The 23,362-nt window shown below is 41.5% G+C and overlaps 1 protein-coding gene across 13 annotated transcripts in view; it reads right to left on the bottom strand.

Annotated features, from left to right (window-relative positions):
• The window catches only part of arvcfb (ARVCF delta catenin family member b), a 302,038-nt gene that overhangs the window by 217,294 nt on the left and 61,382 nt on the right, over positions 1 to 23,362 (bottom strand). Inside the window, exon 4 of one of the 13 annotated variants that reach the window (XM_037778805.1) lies at positions 600 to 695. The exons of the other annotated variants lie outside the window; for them this stretch is intronic. The gene's annotated coding sequence lies outside the window, so the exon portion shown is untranslated. The remainder of the gene's footprint in view (positions 1 to 599; positions 696 to 23,362) is intronic. 13 annotated transcript variants of the gene reach the window in all.

Raw genomic sequence — 23,362 nt, forward strand, 5'->3', positions numbered from 1 at the left:
CATTTTCTTCCGTGTATTTCTTCTGCGCTTTATATAATTGGAACAAACTTTGAACTGATCTGACACTTGCCCCTAATCATATTACATTTAAATACATGTGAAAAAATGTTTCTGTTTCTATTTGTTTTACTGTATTTTACAGAAATTTTAGCCAGCCTTAGGATGCATTTTGGCCTATATTTCTCCTGTGCTGTTTAACTTCAGAATTTGTTTAATCTTAAATGCCCTTTTATGCATTATGTAAAAGCTCTTTGAATTGCCTTTTGTATGAAATTTGCTACATGAATACACTTGCCTTGCCTTGACCGTTCATAAAATGCTTGTTAAATTACAAAAAAAACTGATAGATAAATAGAAGGTCTCTCTGCATATAAATCTATTCTCAATGTACTTTTTGAGATGTCAAATATTCATGTCCAAATTTTGAGTCACTGTATGTGAATCATTGAAGCCTGTGACTGTGAAATTCTTTCCAGTGTTTTTGGGTAGCAAACAAAGCAGCTTTTGATCAGAAATCACAGCCTGAGGCTACAAGAAATCTTTGCACCATGTAGAAAATTGAAAACTGTGTCAACATGAAACAAGAAAAAAAACCTGACCAGTATTGTTATGAGAGATGGGCCACAGAACAGTAGATGTGGTGGAAATCCAGCCCCAAACTCCTCTGTAGGCTACACACCATTCCTAGTTTCCACCTGTGAGAAATAAGTGAAGCATGTGATGACTGAAATTAAACAAAGTGGTACAAATCAGCGGTACAAATGAGTTTTTTGCCAATGTGCTCTGCCTTTATTGTTCAATAAAAGTCTCCCAAAATGCCCCTAAAATGGAATCAAGGGTGCACAATGTACCTCTGAATTAAAGTTAATTTCTTCCCCATGGCAACAATTCGACAGCAGACAAAGTAACACGATGCAACCATTCAACAGGCGGTATTCTATTGTCACACGGGCTGCAGCGCATGGAGTGTAATGAATGGTTAAACTTTGGCAAACCTACATATTTGCCTTTGTTTGTACTTGAGCCTTTGAGTGGCTTATGGAACATAGGCTGCTGATAAAGTGCTTGCATCCATCCCCTTCTGTCTTGGGCCATCTGGATCCAGGCGACGCCATGGCAGCCGTCCCGCCTTCATCTCTCCTTCAGGGCAGCAAATTGCTACCAGCCAAATGCTGATAAATTTTGGATGCGGCCAGTGAATCTGTCTGCTCTACCAGCCACTTTGGCAGGTCACCAACCTCATTCGAAGGTTATTTTCTATTCTCAAAATCTAGTCGATTGGCAGAATATTGAAAGAATATTTGAAGGCTGTGCAGCTTCTTTACTCTATTGACTTGTGGGCTTCATGTCAAAGCAGGTTTTCCTGATCCCCTTGTTGTTGCAGTTGCCTTTATGGTCTGAGAAACGCTTTGTACAAGCAGCATAACTCCCTGTATTGCACACACTTGTGTAAGCATTAATAATGCATTCATTCCTAATCACTTGCTCAATTTCAGCCTTCATTGGCTGTGATAATCACCTCCTCTGAATCAGTTCTCCATCTTGGATAATTTGAACTCATTATTTCACCAGTTGTTCTCTGCGAGAAATTATTCAGCCTCTGCATCACTTCAACGTTTGGCTTCTCATCATAGTGTTTTTTTTTTTCTCCTTGCTTTGATGGAGCAGACTCTGGCCGGCCTTCCTGTTCAGCACTCCCAATGTATGGTATCAGCAGAGACATGCTTACAATGCAGATGACAGAAAAGCCGTGGTGGCCACATGAAACCCATTCTGCTGCACCTCGATCACCACGGCTACTTGTTGACGACGCCAGCTGCAACGACTGCGGCAGGTGCGCATGAACAAAACGCACCACTTCCCCCGCGCTCGGTACGACAGATGCCGCTCTTGAACGCGTGCCGCTAGCTCCGATCCTCGGAGAGCCTCGAGCGAAACAAACAACATTAACAAAGAATATCTCACCTTGTGTTTGCAACACATGGGACATAGTGTGCAAGCCCACATGGGAGACGAGAGATTAATCTATTACAGAGGGGAGGTTGGCAGAGTACAAGGAGCAAGGTCATACCCAAACACTGGCTACATTGTGTTGAGAGACAGAGATGTGAGATACTGTAGATCTGTCCTGGACAGAAGGAGAAAGCGACACACAGTACAGAGCTCTGTGTAGAGGCTGCTAAATCCAATCTAGGTTTAATGGCTATAGATCAGAGGCATAGATTCACATGGGCTGTTATGAATACGTCACAACCAACTTTCAGGAAAACTAAAATAGTCCTACCAACAATTTGGCTTGTAATCATGACACTAAAACAGATACTAATTTTGGTTCAGTCCCATCTGCAACCCGTTCAACGTCACTTCGCCACAGGGCTGTCCTCGACTAAAGAAATTCTTAGTCCACTGACACTCATACGATTTTGTCGACTAATTGATTAGTTGATTTAATTGACAGATCTGTAAAGCTGAGTTTCTCCACAAAGAATCACACAAAAACACCACTTTAAATCTTTATGTTTTTAAGTTTCTTGGAAACAGTATTTTAATACTCCAAATCGGTCTTGGTCTCGAGACCGGTCTCTAGATGGCTTTTTGAAGATCTCGTTCTCTTCTAGGGATCGACCGCATTTTTACTCGGCCTTGTCTCGGTCTCAGACAAAGAGGGCTCTGGATTTTAGATCAAGACCGGTCAAGACCACAACTGCAGGGATAACACTAAATTGATATGCAGTATATATATACTTAGATATATACAGATGTCCTTAGAGCTGTAGTACGTCTGTTCACACCTGGTATTAGAATAGGTCTTCCCAGGCGTCTCCAGTGACCACTTGTGATCACATCTCACTTCCCCGCTCTATATGCAATTAAACACGTGGCTAATACAGCAGACGTTGAGATTTAATATTACATGAATGTCAGTAGCAAGGTTATTGTGTCGGTGCGACCGACAAGGCTGCCCAGCAGGGTACAGAGCTTCAGAAAGCCGGGGATGAGAGAGAGCGAGCAGGCGAGCGGGCGGTTGTCAGCTCTATGCAGAACACCGGAACAAAAACATCGACACATCTCCGACAGTATGATAATAATGCACTTTGCTTGCCTATGTCTGATAGTCTGTAGATGTGTAGGATAAGATATATTTGAATAAAACACAGTTGTAATGACAGAATACCCGCGAGGCAGACAAGCGCTCGCGTCTGTCTGTCTATTTTAATGAGGAGCAGAGAGACCCCGCGGATCCAAGCGGGATGTCAGTTGAGTAGGCGGTCCTTAACGTGGATTCCCGTACACACTACTAAAAGAATGTGGCCTTATGTGGCCCAGACCACCTCTCAACGAAAAAAAGGTATTTTTACATATAGATTCATAATAATAGTTAAGTGAAGAAAACCTATTTGTTAGCATTTGTATTTGTTCCTGAATTAATGATCTCAGTATGGTTGGAATGTGTAAACTTTGGTTGAAACTTCACATTTGCTATATTGGTTTGGTTTGACACTACTTCTTTCCAAACAACATGACAATGAAAGGGAGTTGAATTGCTCGGGAGAGAGTGTCAGGTATTAATGTGTATGTTTGTGTGTACTGTATGTGTGCGAGTGTGAAAGAGAGAGCGATATCATCCCCCAACACTATCACTAGAGCATTTACTGTGGCACCCGAGGCCATACCTACTCGTTTACAGGGAGGAAGACAGGTTAATGAAAAACTATTGATTCTCCCTTTGTATCCCCGGAGATGAGGGGAAGTAACACTAATACTTCCGAACTTTGTTTTCCCTCTTTCTTTTGACGGCGCCGGCCGTTCAGTGGCCACGCCGGGTCTTTGGGGACGAGGAGAACAGAGGAGGGGGGGATACATGTGAGCGGTGATGCCGTCAGCGGCGTTTAGCGAGAGAATAAAGGGAGGACAATGAAGGTGAGGAGGAACAGAGGGAGCGGTCAACCCTGGCCCGGCTCCGCTTCCCTCATTCAGAGAAAGAGAGAGGGAGAGAGAATGAGAGAGGGCTCCTTTAGTCAGAGAAGCTCAGTCTCATTTTACTCGATTTCACTCAGAGCAGCCATTCCTGCTCTCTGACTGTTCTACATCATCTGACTGTGGAGAACAGGTGTAGAGCAGACCAATACAGCTGGCCCTTCTGTTGGATATCACCACCTCTGAAATGGATATGATGCATCACTACACTTCCTTTTTTTGTGTAAAGGTATTGTTAAGGGGACACTCCACCCATTTTTACACGTAAAGTTCAATTTACCCGCCATTGGCAGTACTACTCAGCCTGTGATAAAAGTTGTAGAATGTCTTCGGTGGCTCTAAATTACTTTTGTCAAGTCTGAGAAAATAACCATGATGATGTCATCAGGGCTTGGAGAGACATTTTTGGCTGGACCGCAGAGGGCCAGCCCTACAAGCGCAAAAGTCCGTCACTGACTGAGTGATGAAGTCACACGATTGGTCGGCCGAGTGTTGGAGTTTCCTCCATTCAGAGAGTGCTCCTCCATTCATTTCCTATGGAAAGCAGGAGAAGCAGTCGCCCGGTGCATGATGGGAGTGTTGCAGCGAGTTGGAGAGGATCTGTATTTGCATAAAGTTAACAAATCTCCACTTTATGCAAATGAGCCCATCCAGCGCAACAGGTCCAGTTCATGAAACTTGGACCAAGCTGTCAACGCACTGGGCGATCTAGTTCTAAAATGAAACGAGATTCAGCAGTGGCATAGCCTATTTCTCGCTTAAAGGGTTTTCAGAAGTAGGTTTTGGTGGATCGTTTTTTCTCACTATTTCTCGCTTAAAATCTACTTGTTGAGCAGGCCGCCACGTTGTTTCCTGTTTGAAACAGCGAGCAGAAAATCAGGGACCAATCAACGATAGGATATGTCACCACTTGAACGGCCAGTTGAGTGGAGCAGCGCGTCCCCTAGTGTCCTCGCCGAACCTGGTGGACATGTACCGCTGGATTTAACATTATAGACATGACCACTGACTATTTGTATAACAATTTAGCCACAAATTCACACACTGACCATTCACGGTCCAGCCATATACTCGATGTTGACCGAGTCCTGTTAATGGACAGCCTGTGCTAAGAACTAGGATGTTTCAGAGCTCAATCCATAAAACGGTATATGCTGCAGCAATTAAAAAAAGTACAATACTAAATCATTGGAGTACTCCTTTAAAACCACAAACTAAAATACAAAAATGTGCATTGAAGTAGAAATTTCTGATAAATAATCAAAAGAAAACAATCGCTCCTTGTTGGATGAGCTGCAGTGTATTGCTGGGCCACTGGACAATCTGACCATGTGTTTCCTTCATCATTTAAAGGGCAGGTCCAACACGTAGGTTTCTGCCTGATAATCTTGCTACAGACAACCCCCTAGCCCGCCTAATGTGGTTGTATGAGGTATTATCCATAGTCAGTATATTACCTACTGCACAGAAACTGCACAGCTGGCGGTCGGCACGCTCCCAGTTTGGAGAAGCTGACAGGAGTACCGGCACGGAAGGTAAGCAATGTACTGCTGTGTAGACGCTACATTAGTTCTGATCCGAAAGTCACACAATAACACAAACTGATCGTGGCAGCGGTAGACCTGCAACTCCCGTGTTCTGCGAGGCAAAACTACTGCTGTTGTCAAAGAGAGCATAGATAAGGGCTTCAGTTCCCCGTCGCAAAGGGCTGTCTGACGGCAAGGAAATATTCTTATTATTAAATTTAGCCCATCCTAAGCAATTTTTAGGAGCAGTGGGCTGCTGTAAAGCTCCTGAGGAGCAACTTGGGGCTCAGTGTCTTACTCAAGATCATTTGGACTATGCAGACAGTATGAGCCGCGGATCAAACCGCCAACCTTGCAGTTAAAGGACGACACACTGTTTTACTTTATTAAAAAATGGCTCACACAATGTCACATCAAATAATGTATTATGTTTTATTTCATGCTGTATAATGATTGTTGTAGTTTTTGTCTTACATTGGATGTTCTGTAGCAGCAGTTTTTAGAATTTGGTCATGGATTTCTGACACTATCAGAATCTGACATGCTTTCTTTGGTCACCAAAGCTATAAATCGACTGCTGGTGCACGTGTCTTATATTACAACCCGGGAACCCCATTTGGATTAGATTTTCTTGTCAGTAACAGGTCACAATTGTACAGTGTATAGTGAGTGTAAATCTTTAGCTGGTGGTCTAATAGGACTATAGCCCAGGGGGGTGAAACCGACCGCCTACACGCCACCTGAAAAGGATGACAGAGATCAATGACTGTGAGACACGGACTCCACCTCCCCTTTCCACCTCCATGTGTGGTCTCATGGAGCCCGGAGGTCTCGCTGTGGGCCCCCACTGGGAGTCAGTGGAGGGAGAAATTGTCACCCATCAGCAATCAAACAAAACCAGCTTCTGCCTGGAAAACGTCACTGTGTTACGTTTTGATCCTCCCTTGTCTGTTATCGAGCTGTGAATCAGACAGTAGATAATAGCTGAAGAATTTATCAGGGGGAAGGAATAAATTGGTAATGCCCCCCTGGTTCACTGAAGCACTGTACCCGCTGACTGTAACATTGGAGCTGCTTGGTGGAAGCTTGTACTGGGCCAGTTCCTTTGGTGTAAATATGTGTGTAATTAAAGCTGCAGTGGGTAGAAATGAAGCAAATGTGATTGATAAAAAGTTATTTTTATAAAACGGTCACTATATCCTGACAGTAGTGCATGAGAGGCATGAGGTAATCTGAAAAAAAATCATGTGCCTCTGTGTCCTCTGGTGCTCCTAATGACATCTGCAAGATTTTTACAGACCGGAGGAAAACAACCAATCAGAGCTGATCTGGAGTCTGCCTACCAGCTGCTGGCTATGAGAGCCGGCTGTCAATCACTCGCAAACTCCGACCAAATGGTCAAACTAGGCAGCGCTGATCAAATATGAATCAATATTCTGTTACAGTAATGTCTATCTCTCACCCCAAATTTTTTCAGAATCAGATTGTAGTGTACCGTTTAGCTGTAAAATGAGAAAGTTTGTAACCCGCCATGTTGAGATCTGTTGAGGAAATACCAAGCAGCGCCCACCAGCCAGAGCACAGCCAATAGGAACGCTCTCTCTCTGAAATGACCTGTGATTTACCAAAGATTTTTTAAAGCCTGAAAACAGAGCCATGAGGAGGTGCAGAAGTCTAGTTTTCTCTCAGAACACTTGAATTACAATATGTTGAAAGGTTATTATTGAATTTTTGCCCAATGATGCCAAAAACGTTCTGCCTACTGAAGCTTTAATACAAACAAATAATACATCGAATTGTGATATTTTCAGATGTTTAGCCAAATCGCAGCGTAAAACTCCTTCTTGACCCATATGTGCGCCCTTCATGAACAAAGTGCTTCATTTGCATTGTTGTGTTGTTTCCACTGGAGGTAATTGAGGATATTTCTGCAGGTCACTTCAGTGTTGAGCTTGTTGAAATCAGAGCTCATGTGCTTGAGAGGGTCTCCCTCTCTGCTCTCTACAATTACAGCTAGGAGAGGGTGACAAACACACACTCACACACCTGTATATTTACATGCCTAATGTACCTTCATTTCCTTGCAGTAACTGATGCCGTCCTAACAACGGGCCTCAAGCAGGAAGAGATAAAAGAACAAATTTCCTCTTATTTTTGTTTGTATAACATGAATATCATATAATCAAATCTAGATTCGTATATGTTTTAGAGTAATTATAATGATTGGATTATTGAATTTGTGGGCTAAAGAAATACTATTGGTCCATTGATCCCAATGAAGTCTATAAAAACCCTTGAATGATACTGCATGTGTTCAGCTTCTGAATGGCTACATACTGCTCTTCAATACTTTTTGATTTTCCTGACACGCTCTGGAAAATCACATGTTGTTTAAGTTTATTTAACAGTATCTCGATTTCACTACTGCTGAAGTTCTCCTTACAGCTTTCTTTTGGTGACATCTCCAATTCATGGGCATGTGCCAGAGTATTTGCACACGGCATAAAACCTGCCCTTATATAGTGTTTAGGGGACATTACTTACGTTAATAATAAACAATCGGCCACATGTCTCCAATTTATGATCAAGTGGGATTCATCAGGCCCAATGTCAGTTAAAAACATAGTTCGACATTTTGGCAAAGAAGCTTATCTGCTTTCTTGACGAGAGTTCAATGAGAAGGTACTACTCTCATGTCTGTCCATTAGCTACATGTGAGGCTACAGCCAGCAGCCAGTTAGCTTAGCACTGGACACAGACTGGAAACAGGGGAAACAGATAGCCTGCTCTGTCAAAAAGGAACAAAATCTACAGCCTACACCTACCAGAACCTCCAACACTCACTAATTAACACTTCATATGGAGTCCTATCATCACTGCAAAGTTGCCAGGCAACGAGCCGAGGCTCCAGGAACTTACTGTGCCTGGTTAAGCATCAGTTAAGGGTGATTTATACTTGCACTGGTAAAGTGACGTCACACCATCAGACACGGCCCTTCGCGGGGGGTTTCATGAGGCTGGTTTTCGCCTGCCTGCGCATATCGCAAATTATTCTAATTATGCTTACGCGAATGGTCGGAGAAATTAGAGAAGTTTGAGGTGCTTTGTCTGTTTTCTGCGAGGAGAAATCTGCACGCAGTATAAAAGATCCCAACGTTTCCTCGTCACGATTCCATTTCCGTGCAGCCGTCCTCGAGGAAAGCATAAATCTAAGCTTTATATTCCCAAACGGACGCGTACACGGACAGCTGCGGAGAGCTGCTGACAGCTGCTATAGTGGTTCTGTTTATACTGTCTGTTGGAGGATGCGTTCCACACATGTGCAGTAGATCGCTACACTACCACTTGTAGTGTATTGGCAGCACGGACAAGTCCAGACCCTCTGATGAAAAAATTACAAATTTGATGTCGCGCGGACCCTCGCGTACTACCAAACGTGGAAAGTATAACTTCGGGTTTAAGAAAGAGTCCGATACATGACCCCTTTGTGGTGATAAAATCTCTAATTGTCATTTTTTACGCCTTGACTTTTGAAGAGATTTTACAGACAAAATATGAATTGTTAATTTGAGAGTGTTGAGGGTTTTGCTGGGCATGCTTTTCTTTTATCTTGGACAGATCCAGGCTAGCCGTTTTCCCCTGTTCCCAGTCTTTATGCTAAGCTAAGCTAACCGTCTGCTGGCTGCCTTATATTTAACATATGAACAGGAGAGTGGGATCGATCTTTTCATCTAACACCCAGGAAATGTCCAAATATTCCTTTAACCTAAAACTAAAAATACTAACCCTAAAATAAGTCAAGACAAAGACTACAAAATATTTCTATACATCCCTCTGTTTTATGGACATCTGATGTTCTATGGACATCTGGAAAGGATTAAGAGCAATATAATTTTAAAGAGGGTTTTAGAATGTGATACTTACGGACTGAAATTGCATACTTTGTCCTCAATATTCAAAACAGCTTTCCAAAGAATGTTATGACCAGCTTTGTGGGAGAGCATCTGAAACTGCATTCAGCGGACACAGTAAAACTCTCCAAACTGAGATTAGCAGCAATTTAAGATGAGTTGAGGTCAGTAAATTATATTAAATATTGCAGAGCGGTCTCACAAAGATATAGAGAAAGACAGTGTTAAAAACAACACTGAATGAACAAATAAGTACACACACAAACACACAGAATTCCTCTCAGCATCTGTGAACAAACTCCTGCAATTTTGAGTTATTACTTACAATCAAGGCACGCCTCATCCACCGTACGCTGCGTCTACTACCGTATAATCCCCGGATCTCTTTCACATGAATCAATAACAGCAGTCAGAGTGCCGGTGCTCCAAAACAACTTGTGGAGCTCACCAAATCTAATGTGGGAGAGCTCATTGACACTGGAAGCACTGGAAGGTTGCACAGTCCAAACACGATTCCTTTTGTTGTTATTTCAACTCATTGCATTCCGCCTCTGGGTGTGTGGAGAGAGTTACACAGTCTGAAGTGTAATGATATAGGAACAGCCATGACTAGACTACAGCCTTACTATTGAATGCAGGGGTTCCTTCGCACGTAATACATTATGTAGGATTGTATGAAACCTGTTTTCATTTTAAACTGTGACCCTGCAAACCATTGTTTCCACAAGTGGATGTCTCAGAGTGTCCTCCAACTAAATAGCAATAAGTCAGAGACACTACAGGTCCAGACAGTGCCAATATTTTATCCATAAATTCTCTTGGTATAGTAGGTTTGTTTCCTGTGTTTTATGAACATTTTAAATTTATACAAAAAAGAAAAGTCTTTGGAAACTCAAAATATCACAAAAATGTTTGTGTGTGTGTGTGTGTTGGTGTATCGATAAAATCAAAATGCAACAATTGTTATGGAAACAGACTTAGCAAATACATCATGATGTACATGAAGCATGGGACTTAAATGTCAACTGAAAAGACGAAAAATGGTGGCAGAAGAAAGCATCAGATCTGTGTGGAGCGATGAGGACTGTGGACAAAAATGCCTTGTTGATGTCAGAGGTAAGAGGAGAATGGGCAGAGTGGTTCGAGATGATAGAAAGGCAACAGTAACTCAAATAACCACTCGTTACAACCAAGGTATGCAGAATACCATCTCTGAATGCACAACACGTCGAACCTTGAAGCAGATGGGCTACAGCAGCAGAAGACCACCCGGTACTAGCACCGGCCACTTTATTAGGTACACTTTGTACCTAATAAAGTGGCCGGTGAGTTTATATATATGACACAAACATAAACTTCGTATTTACATCATGTTTTATACTTTTTTTTTAGATTTGACTGGCACTCTTAATAACGCCATCTCGTTTCGTAGAGAGTTAGCGCCACCTATAGCGCCATCTATTGCTTATCTCAATGAACCAACTCCTAATTTTCCCATTTTCTTTTGCAGATTTTCTAAGAATTCGGTTAAAATTTGTGCTCCATTTGGATGGAACCTTGGCTACTGTCGCCATCTGTAACCCCACATCACAAGACTCTTGGTGTCATCTCTGACTGCAGTTTCGGCCTATAGATAAACACATCAAATCTATAGTTCAATCCTGTTTTCCACATCTTAGAAACATTTATAAAATTTCTCTTTAGGAACAACCTGGAAACCGACTATTGTGATTGCCTGCTCTCTGGCATCTGCACAAAAATGTGTCTCCTGTGTACAGCTCATTCTCAGCCACCAGGGTTTAACTAGAACAAAGAGATAAGACCTTCAGTATTCCACAGGTCCTGGCATCCCTGTGCTGACTACCTGTTGGCTTAGTGATTACTTTTAAAAAAAAAATAAGATATCAGCCAGTCATCATCAACATTTTCTGATATAATATATATGATGGAGTTTGTGTGATGCTCCTAACCTGAATAGACTAACAGAAGCATGCATGAATAATTCAGTGGTAGTAGTTGTGTCATTCTGGAGCGTTTTAGTGTAATAAAAGTCTGAGGTATATACATTTAATGTTTTGCTATTCTCAATGTGCTTCAATTCATAATATCAGAGTCTCTATGGTATCTACTGGGTTATCGGTTAAATATTAATGCACACAAACACACATGCGGCATCACACGGATGAAAATTGTTCTGCTACACGTTGCTAGGATTATATGATAGATACCACTGAGAGTCATGTTTTTATAATTAGATGCTGCAGTGATTCTGTTCTGTTTCAGTGCAATGGGGTGATTGTGTATCCATACAGATATCTTCTATGTGTTTTCTAGAGAAATGTATATATGTCAGAGAGGAGGAGGTGAACATGAAATGAGCTCTTTATTATAGGCTGCATGTGGGAGGACAAGCCTCCGGTCAGAGGTCGGTGTTGAGCTTCCTGTATAGCTGCGGTCTAATCTACCATCACCTCCCTTTAAACAGCGTGTGCACGGCTTCGTGCCAAACGCCGCGTCCTTGAATGTGTGACTCTTGTAGAATGATGGAAAAGGAAAAGAACGGATGAGAAGAGAGAGAGAAGAGGAGGGACGGGCAAGAGAAATGATTCGGTTAGATTTGCAGCACCAAAAGGCTCCTCATTAGCATAACTTCAAAAAACCTCGCCGCTCCGGTCTTAATAATACATGCGCTTTGAGTCTCGCCGTGAATCACCTCACGCTCTGCAATATTTCTGTTTTTCTATTTGTTATGAGGCAACGAGATGTGTGGGTGAGAGGCAGGAGAGGAAAAGGAGGGATTCCGGCAAACGCCCCCTCCCTATGCCTCCTCATAACACACCCTTCCTCTCTTGTCTCAGCGGTCGAGACGGTGGGACATCCTGATCTTTGGTTTATTAAAAGCGGTCTTGTGTGTTATCTGTGAGGCAGACCAGTCATACCAATTAACATTCCAGTACGGTGTTTCTGCAGCCTCAACTCCCTTCCTTCCTCTCTCTCTCCTTCTCACAAACACACACACATTTAAAAGCACACATATATATAATTAAAAGTTATTGCACATTTACACATTGTACAGTATATGCTTGAGCACACACACATACTGTACTAGCTAATTTTACCAAAATACCATGCCAAAAGTACATTTATAACACAAACACACACAGTCACACACTGTCGTGAGAGATGAAAGCACACAGAGTTCAGTTGGCGGAAGAAAGTGATAGTTGGGTTTCAAATATACAATAAAAAGAAGCATGAAGGTAGCGGGCTGTATGTGGAGCCGACAGGGCCAGAGTCAGCACGCTGAGATTTATTCTGGCCTGGCTTCACTGGGTCTAACAAAGAAACAGTGAAAAAGAGAAACAGATGGAGCTACAGGCCTACTGGTACAAGTTTTAAAAGAGACCAAGAAAAACCAGCAAACTCATTCACACCTTCGTCTACAGACATCTATTTGTTTACTTTGAGAATTTATACACCGCATTCCTCGTACGCTAGGTAAAGGTGCAGTGTGTGGGATTTATAATATATATATATATATATATGGCTTTGCACGTATTGTATATGTTATTTATATATTCCAAAAATTGTTTATTATGATCTACTGCGGCTCTCCCGATTCCAAACTATCACGATACTTGGGTGCCGATTCGATATGTATAGTGATTTTTAAGTATTGCGATTCGATATTATGATTTATTGTGATTTTTGTTAACTTTTTTATCACTAGACCATGGGAAAAGTTGAATCATGCACTTCTAGGGACTTTTACTTTGGAAACTATCTAAATTGATACAGTAAGAATGTTTGATTTTCAGCATGTATGTAGTCAGAGATGTCATGAAGTCAAATATATCAGTCACTGTCAGGCGTTATTTATTAAGACATTTCTTTCACAAATTAGTGTTATTTTCTTTTTATTTTATAAGAGACATGTAATGTTTTATACTACTGGTGAATATAATCCAATCAATCTTATTTCCATATATGTATTTTGTATATACAGTTATCTTTGTTGACACCTTATTTTGAAAACTGGACGTAGTCACACGTGTATACTTCCGCTAACTTTGCCAAGCCGGTCTCTAGCTCTCCCGTCAGCTCCGTTCTCTTTATCCATCCATGGTCAGCTCCATCGGGGCCGTTTGAATGCATTTAACATAAATGTCAGTATATGGGTGCTCTACAGTTGTAGCGACCACGAAGATGAGAGTGACGGACGGCCAAAGTGTTTCAATACTTCACTGGATGTGTAGTGTTGGACTTTGGAATTAAAATGTGACAGTGCAGGTCGTATCCATCCAGACCCTCCGCCGTTTTCTGCTTTGTCGTTTCGGCTCACTGCGGACGGCTGCGCTTTGTTTTGATTGACGGATACGGAACGGATATGTCGTCACGTTGCTCAAACTACAACAATAAAAGCGGTAACTTCCTTCTACCTCCGTATAGACTTAAATTAAGCAAATATATCGATTGAAGATGAAGTTCATATACCAGGTAACTGTCATCCTGGATTTGAACTGAGCCTTGGCTCTTGTTTACCTCTCTGATGTGTCTCTCTGCACTACAAAGTGTCTCTGGCAACACTAACAGTTTGTGCTAAAAGATTTGATTCAGTTGGATTGCATTGGGGTTTTTCCCTTTCACATACAACCAATGAATATATTAGTAGTCCCACTCTGGTGTATAACATGGAGGAGCTGAAGCCAGCTGGGAGGCAATCAGAAGAAGGCAACTTGAGTTTCCCTCATTGTCGCTGAGCAAGAACAAAGCAATCCTATTAATACAGTGGCTATACATTCCCAATTTCTCTCCTTTGGCACATAAGAAGGCGCAGATTTGTGTTCAGAGAGCTCATACATCATTTTTGTCATTTTTGTAATGACAGGCAAAATGAAAACGGCGACATTAAAACAGAATTAGCAGGTCTCTGAAGGGCTGTAGCTATAACAGTTAATTCATATAAAGTGGAGGCTGTGCAGTCAAAAGAGGTTACAGACTTTGTATAATGAATCTAAAGGATGGCACATTAAAACATCAGTCTTAAAGCGGATTCATTTGTGATCGTCTAAAATATTCTTACAAAAGTATTAAAATTATATTTCTGTTGATGATGGACTCACCTGGAGGGCATAACACACAAACAGGTTCACAGCGCTGCCTAGTTTGTGAGTGATTGACAGCTGCTCAGAGACTGCAAGGCTCCAGTTCGGCTCTGATTGCTTGTTTTCCTACGGTCTGTGAAATCTGAGGCACATGATTTTTTTCAGTCTCATGCACTACTGTCAGGATAGAGTGACAGTTTTATAAAAATAACTTTTTTTTAAATCATATTTCCTCCAACCTCGCCTACTCCAGCTTTAAAGAACCTCAGACTTTGTAAACTACCTGCAGGGCCCCTTAATGAAAGTCTAAACTATATGTGGTGATAATGCACTGAGATCTATAACACTACCTCCAAATTGTACCATCTCCCCCCCCTTCTCCATCGGCGTGTGAGGCAGTGGGTGTTCGGCCTCCACATCAGGGAGGCGTGAGGCATGAAGGACGGCCAGCCGTACACACCGCACAGGAGATTCCCAGATTAGTCACGCTCGCCGGTTCTCTGCCGCTGCCACCCTCTGCTGCGTCGCCGCTGTGCATCCAAATACGGTCTCAAAACACCACAGCAAGGGCAACGCTGCACTACCTGCCTTCATACGCACACACTGGAAATAAACAGCAAGCTGTGCCACAGCATGTCGTAGTAGCTAATTATTGTTGCAAATAACATAGCAACCAACGTGTGTGAAGCATGTAAGAAGTACTTGTGTGGAAAATATCATTGTTTGTTTTTTCTTTTAATGGGCTTTCAGTATCTGAGTTTCGGATTAGTGATTGTATAACTCAAGTTCATATATTTCATACTGCATATATTCTACTGTGCTGATGACATTCTGACACTAGATATGTGTCAGATAAATATTAATGCAAAAACTGTAAACAAGTGTATACAGCCAAAACTTTACTCATAGCTGTATCAATACAGGATTTAACCCCCTAAGACCCACGATCCTGACTGACTCTACTGTCTTTCAGAGGTTGCAGCAGGTTCAGTTTTCGTATAATATCGTATAATATCATATCGTATAATATATATACGATATGATATATGAAACTAGAACCTAAGGAGGCTAAATAACGCTCCAAATTTAGGTCAAATTTTGGCGAGGAAAAACTGGCATGGTCACTTTCAAAGGGGTCCCTTGACCTCCGACCTCAAGATATGTGAATAGATCGACTTGGTTAGGCGAAAGTCCTGTGTTTTTTGACCCACCCATCCACCGCGACCTCCTCTCTACTTGGCGTTTCCCGGTTCACAGTTAAGTGGATTACATACAAATTGATTTCATTCTGACCATCACGAAAGAAAATGTCAAATTTGTGTCTATGTCCACGAATCAATACATTCAATTTTGTGACTATTTCACGAACTGCTGAGCAACTGGGCTGGCACATCTCACAATAGTGTTCCAGACATTCAATACGCTCTTGATCTGCTAGAGAATACCAGCTGTATTGGGTTTACTGCAACACATTTTCTACATCTGTATTCATTCCATCTCTTTGCTCTGTGTTATTATTATTGCCGCCTGAAGATAGAAGAAATTAGAAACACAGTCAGGGTGGACGGTGACCTTTTCTGCCAGCAGACCAAGAAGAATCTCTCCATACCAATACTACAGAAGGAAAGCTCAGGGGAGTCCCTGACACCGCCACTCTTCACTGCAACAAAAGAAAGTGTGGCCATGTCACAAACTGAAGACAGCGTCCCCCCTCCTGGGGTGGCGCCATAAATTTGTGACCATTTAATAAAAACACCCACCATTGTCCTCGACAAAGCGAGGCCCACTCGAGCTAAGTGCACATTCTCTCCCCACCATTGTGGAGGATGTAATTATTACTGAGAGCAGCTGTAAACATATGCCTCAATGCTACAGTATAGACTACAATATAATTCCAGTGAAAGGGGCAGTTGGTCCCAAAGCGTTTCTACAGTCTTACTAATGTGGTACCAGTGACAGAACAGGATTGTATTTATAGTGGCAGGTTGACTGTGCAGCATATTCACAGCAACCTCGGTTCAGAGTTACAAGTGAACCCGACCACATCCATGTCTGGAGCTGCTGCAAATATCAGCTTTACACCAGCCACACCTACAGCTCCACTTGCATTTCTTCTGAGGTCAAACATGCAATCTTCTAAAGGAGGCTTAAAACCTCTTTTTGCACTGTATGTGCTTTGATGAAATGATGGAAATGGCACGTTACGAGTGTGGTTAGACTCATTACTGTAGAAAACACAGCCAGGAAGAACTTGAAGGCGTTATCATTACAACCTGTAATTTCCTAAAAGGATTGCAAATTCGACTGCGGACCGAAAGTCGACTGCGCGGCTGCAAACCCATCTCACCCTCTGTCTCCACCAATTCACGGTGCCAGATCCGGTCATAAAAAAAAAAGCTCTTCTCGTTCGGTGTACATTAACTTATTAAAGTAATTTCCCCTCGCACATTAATATGCCCTCAATGCATAAAATGATAAACAGTGGCATTGGGCTCATTCTGACACTTAATGAATCAAAATGAGTGAGAAACAATATTTGAAGACTTCCTCGAGCTGAGATGACAAAAAAAAAATCATTTCATAGGCGACATGGCCTAAATGCCACTTGGTAGCAATTCTTTTGTGGAATTGTTCTCATTTATCATGTAAAAAATATATAATGTGAAAAAAGGCAGGAAGGGGACCCAAATAAAACTGAATGAAAAAGTAGGATTAATAAATTCTCTTCTATCTTAATTATTTGGAAAACAGGCCACTGCGGATCAGTGGGCTGTGGGCCAGCGGTCCCTCATCCTTCAAATGAAAACAAAACAAAGGTGTCAGAGAGAGAGAGAGAGAGGAACAGAGAGAGACAGAGAATAAAGTAGAGCATGAGTGAGAAAGTCATGGCTATGGGCCTGTTGGCCCTTAGAGACAGTCTGTGGACTCCTGGCTGCGGCTCCCTTATTAAAAGTCCTCCTCTGCACATTCAACACCACTGTCAGGAAAAGTAACTTCAAAACTTTTAGGAACAATTTTCATTTCCATTCAGCTGAAGAGCAGGACGGAACTGAGCCAATTTATAATGGATGTCGTTGGGTGAACACTTTATACAAAACAGAATAAGCAAGGGTGACCCCAGTGGGAGCTGAGAGTCTAAATAGCATAGTTACTGGCTAGCTGCTGTTAGTGTCACAGTGTTCTGCTCAACATGTCTACAGGTATAACATGATGTAACTGACTAGTTAAAAGGTGCAAAGATCTGATCATCATTATCATCATCATCATCATCATCATCATCATCAAAAAGTAAAGTAACATTACCAACAGAATGTAAAGAGGTTACAGTGTTGATGTTATGTCAAAGACATCTATGGCCCAATCCAAATGTGCCCCCTAAGGCCTTAATCCCTGAACCCTCAGGGATTTGACTGATGTCACCTGGTAAATGGTTGAGTGTGAGAGGCTGCAATGGCTTGAAATGGTTTTCGGTGCCTTCAAATGAAACTCGTGAGCTCGTATTTACAACTTGGGAAGTTGTGTAGACAATATGCTTGGCGTTCGAGTGGTTAAGTCGTGAGAACACCGCTACTAAGCAACAGCAATATTAACGTTACTGACACATCTAGAAGCCACTCTCCTCCCGGTGGGCTGGTCTTCTGGACGCAGGGAAGACGACACAAAGGTGCGGGTCGTTTTCTCATTTCTGCCACTATGGATTTAGTCCAATAAACAAACTATCAAAGCGTACGCAGACCATACAGCCCCGTTAGTGGCACAGTAAAACACGCAGATAGCTAACGTAAACTATAGGCCCACGCCACACGTGAAGATTATAAGATACCAGTGGTATTTTGACCGGCTCTCAGAATTTCAGTTGACTTTATATTTTATGAATTTAGATTGTATCGACCGTGGTAACGGTGAAATGCCTCCCCCTATTTCTTTGGAGCCGGTGTTACTCATTGCCCCTTTAAGCCAGAAGAAGAACAATGTAATATGTTAGGTGACTGAATTCTGAATTATAATATTGCAATATTATAGCTTTTAACCCAAATCTATACTAAATTGACAACAAAAAAGTCTGAAATATCTTCATCCATGATACTGAACAAGTTGCTTTCCCATATTATGAAGTTTAACTGCATTAAGCCTGTGAAAATGAGAGTTTAATCACCGAGCTTAGGTTTGGAGAGGTCATATTAGTCCACACAACGCATGCACGCACAGTGACAGTCAACCATAATTGGCCCCTCGCCAGTAGATTAATATGCATTCCCATTCTATTCAAATGGCCCTTTCTTATTGAGGCTCCAGAGACTTAATTAAACCGATGCCATTTTGGAGGGCCATGGATTCAAACATAAAATGACCTTGATTTGAGAGGTAGGGAACGTGGATGGATAACTGCGCTGTCCATATGTCGGTGCACTTAACCTTCTCCGACTAGCATTTACTTGGTAAGGGTTACAAGCTGAACCTGTTGATCCCTGATCCATGATGTGAACATTATATTGAACTGGAGGTCTGCTGTGCAAGTTTTCCTGAGAAAGGGCACACTGAATGTGGTATTTAAAGAGAAACATCTCTCTGGGTATGATGCCATTCAGCTGTGATTACGCATACAACCATATATAAGAAGTGGACGTAGTCACTGTGACTTCACCCATTGGTTCGTGGACTGCCTTTTTGAAGCCTCGAGTTCGGCATTTTGGCTGACGCCATCTTGGTTTTTCGCGAACAGAGGTGACACGAGAGGGTGGAGCTAAGTGCAACCGAACGCTGAATGAGACCTTTTCAGGTGACCAAAAAAGTTATAATTAACTTACATGAACTGAAAACACACAGTGAAAGGGTTAAAGTTGTAAGACAAAAACACGGACAACTCCCAGACCGGACAACACTGTGGTAGCAACCTGTCAATCACAAGGTAGCCACGCCCAAAGCAGGGGTCAGCAACCTTTACTATAAAAAAAATAAAAATAAATAAATAATCTGTCTGGAGCCGCAACACATTTGATCATTGTGATGAAGGTAACACAGTTTATAGTCTTAGTATATAGTATATTAGTCTAATGCAGTGAGGGCCAAAGTGCAAATGTACTACGAAGTATCAGGGCCACATTTAGGGAAAAAAATAGAAGATTTCCAGAATAAAGTCAGAATATTATGAGAAAAAAAAGTTGTAATATAACGACAGAATAAAGTCCTTACTTAACGAGAAAAAAGGTCGTAATATTACAAGAATAAAGTCATAACTTTACGAGAAAAAACACGTTAAATTACTACTTTATAATATTATGACTCATAACACTACGACTTTTTTTCTCTTAAACTTATGACTTTATTATCATAATATTACGACTTTTTTCTCGTAAACCTTCGACTTTATTATCGTAATATTACGACTTTTTTTCGCGTAGACCTATGACTTTTTTCTCGAAATCTGTGATTTTTTTTTTTCCCTCAATGTGGCCCTAATACTCCGTCATACCGTCGTACCATAGACCTTCAACAATGATAAATAAAAATGAAAATGTAAACAAAAAACAGTTATTCATTTCCTTTTTTAAAAATCCACAAGGAGCCACTGGAGAGGGTCTAAAGAGCCACATGTGGCTCCGGAGCTGCAGGTTGCTGACCCCTGCCCTAAATCATCCCCTACTTTATGGTCTATTTGACTCTAAATGGGATCATAACTTACCAAATGAACATCATGCTGTATTGAAGACTTGAAACTAGCGATTGAGACCATAAACTCATGTTTACAATGTTTACTGAGGTAATAAATCAAGTGAGAAGTAGGCTCATTTTCTCATAGATTTCTATACAATCAGACTTCTTTTTGCAACCAGAGGAGTCGCCCCCTGTTGGCTGTTAGATAGAAATGCAGGTTTAAGGCACTTCAGCATTGTCTTCACTTCTCAGACCTGGAGGTAGCTCACTGCATACAACACTCAAATGCAAATAGCAGCTATGTGTTGGCCGCAATTAACAAGAGGTCACAAGGAGCACTATTATTTATCTTATGACTGTAAAAAAGTAAATCTAATCTGAACAAAAGAAATGAATTGCTCTGCTTGATCTTTCAGAGAGTAAAACTAAAGTTACCATTACTCATCAGAAAACTGTGTTAAAGTAGTCATATTCAAATAATTTAGCTATTTCTGCGATCACAACCTTACTTTGCCTGTGCAAAGCGATATAAGGAGAACTCTCAGTGGGTCTCCAGAAAGGAATAAAAATTGCTTTGACAAATAATTTGCACAGGTTCTAATTCAAAAAAGCATCATCCACGGAATGACTCCTGGTTGAACAGTAGGGTGCTTAAGGAGCAACTGAGTGTGTGTCCGTGATTTGACCCCTCTTAAAGCCATCCACAGATGGCCACTTATTCCTACCTTATCATAAAGGAAGGAAAGATTTTTAGGGCCTTGGAGAGGTAGAAAATGAAATATGCAATCATAAACAAACTAACATTTGTGCATTTAGCTGTACACATTAAAATGCTAACAGGCAGTGAGGCAGCAGGTGATAGGGAGGAATCTGTCCCAGCAGCCCTGCCTCTCAGGGGAATAGCAGAGACGGCAGCAACTGGGTGAGAATCATTGCCCGAGGGAGGTGGTGGAGTTGGGTTAATCTCCCGTACCATTGCTTTCAATAACTGCATGTTGGAGCCTGGCTGCCTTCACCAGTTTGTGTGATTTTTTTTTTTCTTGCAAGTCTTTAAATCTTCCCCTCATGTAAAGTCTTAAAGCTGATATCTCATCCGAGGCCAGGCCGTAACTCCTGGTTGAGGTGCTCAGATACAGCTCCGTTGATGTACTGCTCCCTGAAGAACAGCCAGCGCAGTAGCTCAGTCCCATCAAACAAAAAGTACAAGACCGAGACAGAAACAAAACATGACCCGGAGTCGGGATCCACTTTTTCGTCAGCCAAACGACGCAAAGAACCGGTTTTAGCTGCCAGCAACAAGATTAACCTCAGTAACAAAAAGGAACGGCATAATGTTCTTGTAAATCAACGGCTAAAGAGAGTCCTCTAGTCAATGTGGCCAAAGAAAGAGGCTGGCCGTTTTGCTAAACTTTTTTTTTTTTTTGGAAACAGTGCTCCCACAAATAAGTTCAACTTCAGTTTACAGCTCCCGGGCAACCAACATCAAGGCCTGAATTGCTTGTCAGGTGGCAACAAAACTTTACCTCTTTGAAAGAAGAACATCAGTACTTTGGAAGACAGTGAAAACGAGGGCAACCGAGGACAGTTGTTGAAAAGAGCACGGGCACATACAGCAGTTACTTATAAATCCCAAGATGCAATATAACAGTGAAGATTGTGGCTATTGCTCTAAATCTATTTTATGGATGTTAAGTGGGGCAGCACAAAGAACTAACTTATTCACTTCATACTCAATGGAAGACAGGGATCCAACATGCCGAAACAGGTATTAGCTATTCAGATTATCCGAGCTAGAAATCAAATACATCTCAAGTGTTTTGAAATTCACCTATGAATGTACGACCATAGACATAATAGACATAGGTCGTAGACATAGTCATAACGTTATAACAAAGTTAGTAATATTACCCATTGCCCAACATTTGACCGCTAAGCAGCTGATTCCATGCCAACTGAGTGTAAAGTAAACAACATGTTAACGACAAGGAGAAGCGCTCAGCGCTAAATCCCATTTCATAACATTTCAAATCAAATCCAGACATCAAACAACCCAAAATACATCTAACCCAAAATCCGCCGTCTTGAATCCTGCACCCAGTCATCATATATTAACATCACATGTTGTCTTTTTACCTGCCTTTTTTAAGATTATTTTTGGGGGGTTTTCTGCCTTCAATGGAGAGAGGGAGCAACAGTGATATGAAAGGGGGAGAGAGAGGGGATGACATGCAGCAAAAGGCCGCAGGTCGAATATGAACCCCGGGCCTCTGCGGTAAGGACTCAGCCTTGGTACATGGAGCAAATAAAAAATAATCCATACCTTGATCAGGTAGGTTAAAGAAATCCATTCACAGAAAGGAGATTTGTACTGCAGCAGTTCAAGTCAAGCTTTCAATTTAGCAAAATTCCAGCGTTTTCTCCGCATTGTCACCAAAGAAAGAAAGAAAGACAATTGGGATGAATCCCTCAGGAGCTCTGCTGAAGGCATTAGCCTTTCCAAACAAAACTCACTTAATTAACTAAAACAACTCCTCATTTACCGTTAGCAAGGCTCTTCAACCTCTTCACTCATCATCAAAACAAACCCCATGACCGGAAAAAAACGGCAAAATAGGAAGTGACTTATTGTAATTGCCTGCCTATAGGCAAAAATACTGAATCTATTTAGGATTTCTACATAAAAAGAATTGCTTAATGTAGTATATTAGCCATTCAGGATACCAAAGACAGTTCTTACATATTAAGTTCAAGCAAAATTGAATAAATAATATTGTCTGCAATATAAATGTACAATTATGAGATTATCTTCACGATGGAAAGCTTGATTTGTTCTCTTGCGGCTGTAATAATAAAATTCTACCAAAATCTTTGTTTTTTTGGTTCATTCTAGACAGACACAGTTGTCTTACACTCATTACTTTGAATAAAAAACAGCATTGGTGTATTGGTAGAAAAATACAAGGATTATAAGAGCAACATAAGCCTCTTTCCCCATAGGTTCCAATTACAGCAAGTTTAAAACTGGACCCAGGTAAGCTGGCCGCCATATGGTTCTATCCTGGAATGACAAGTCGTTAGAACATGTCACATCTACTGTTTTATATCTATATGTACGACGCTGTTGAACTTACAGTAATAAAACATGAAACCAAAGTCATGTATTCCTCAGTCTAAGCCTGTCATTAAA

The sequence above is a fragment of the Sebastes umbrosus genome, chromosome 8, assembly GCF_015220745.1.
Source record: "Sebastes umbrosus isolate fSebUmb1 chromosome 8, fSebUmb1.pri, whole genome shotgun sequence".
Lineage (NCBI taxonomy): Eukaryota > Metazoa > Chordata > Actinopteri > Perciformes > Sebastidae > Sebastes > Sebastes umbrosus.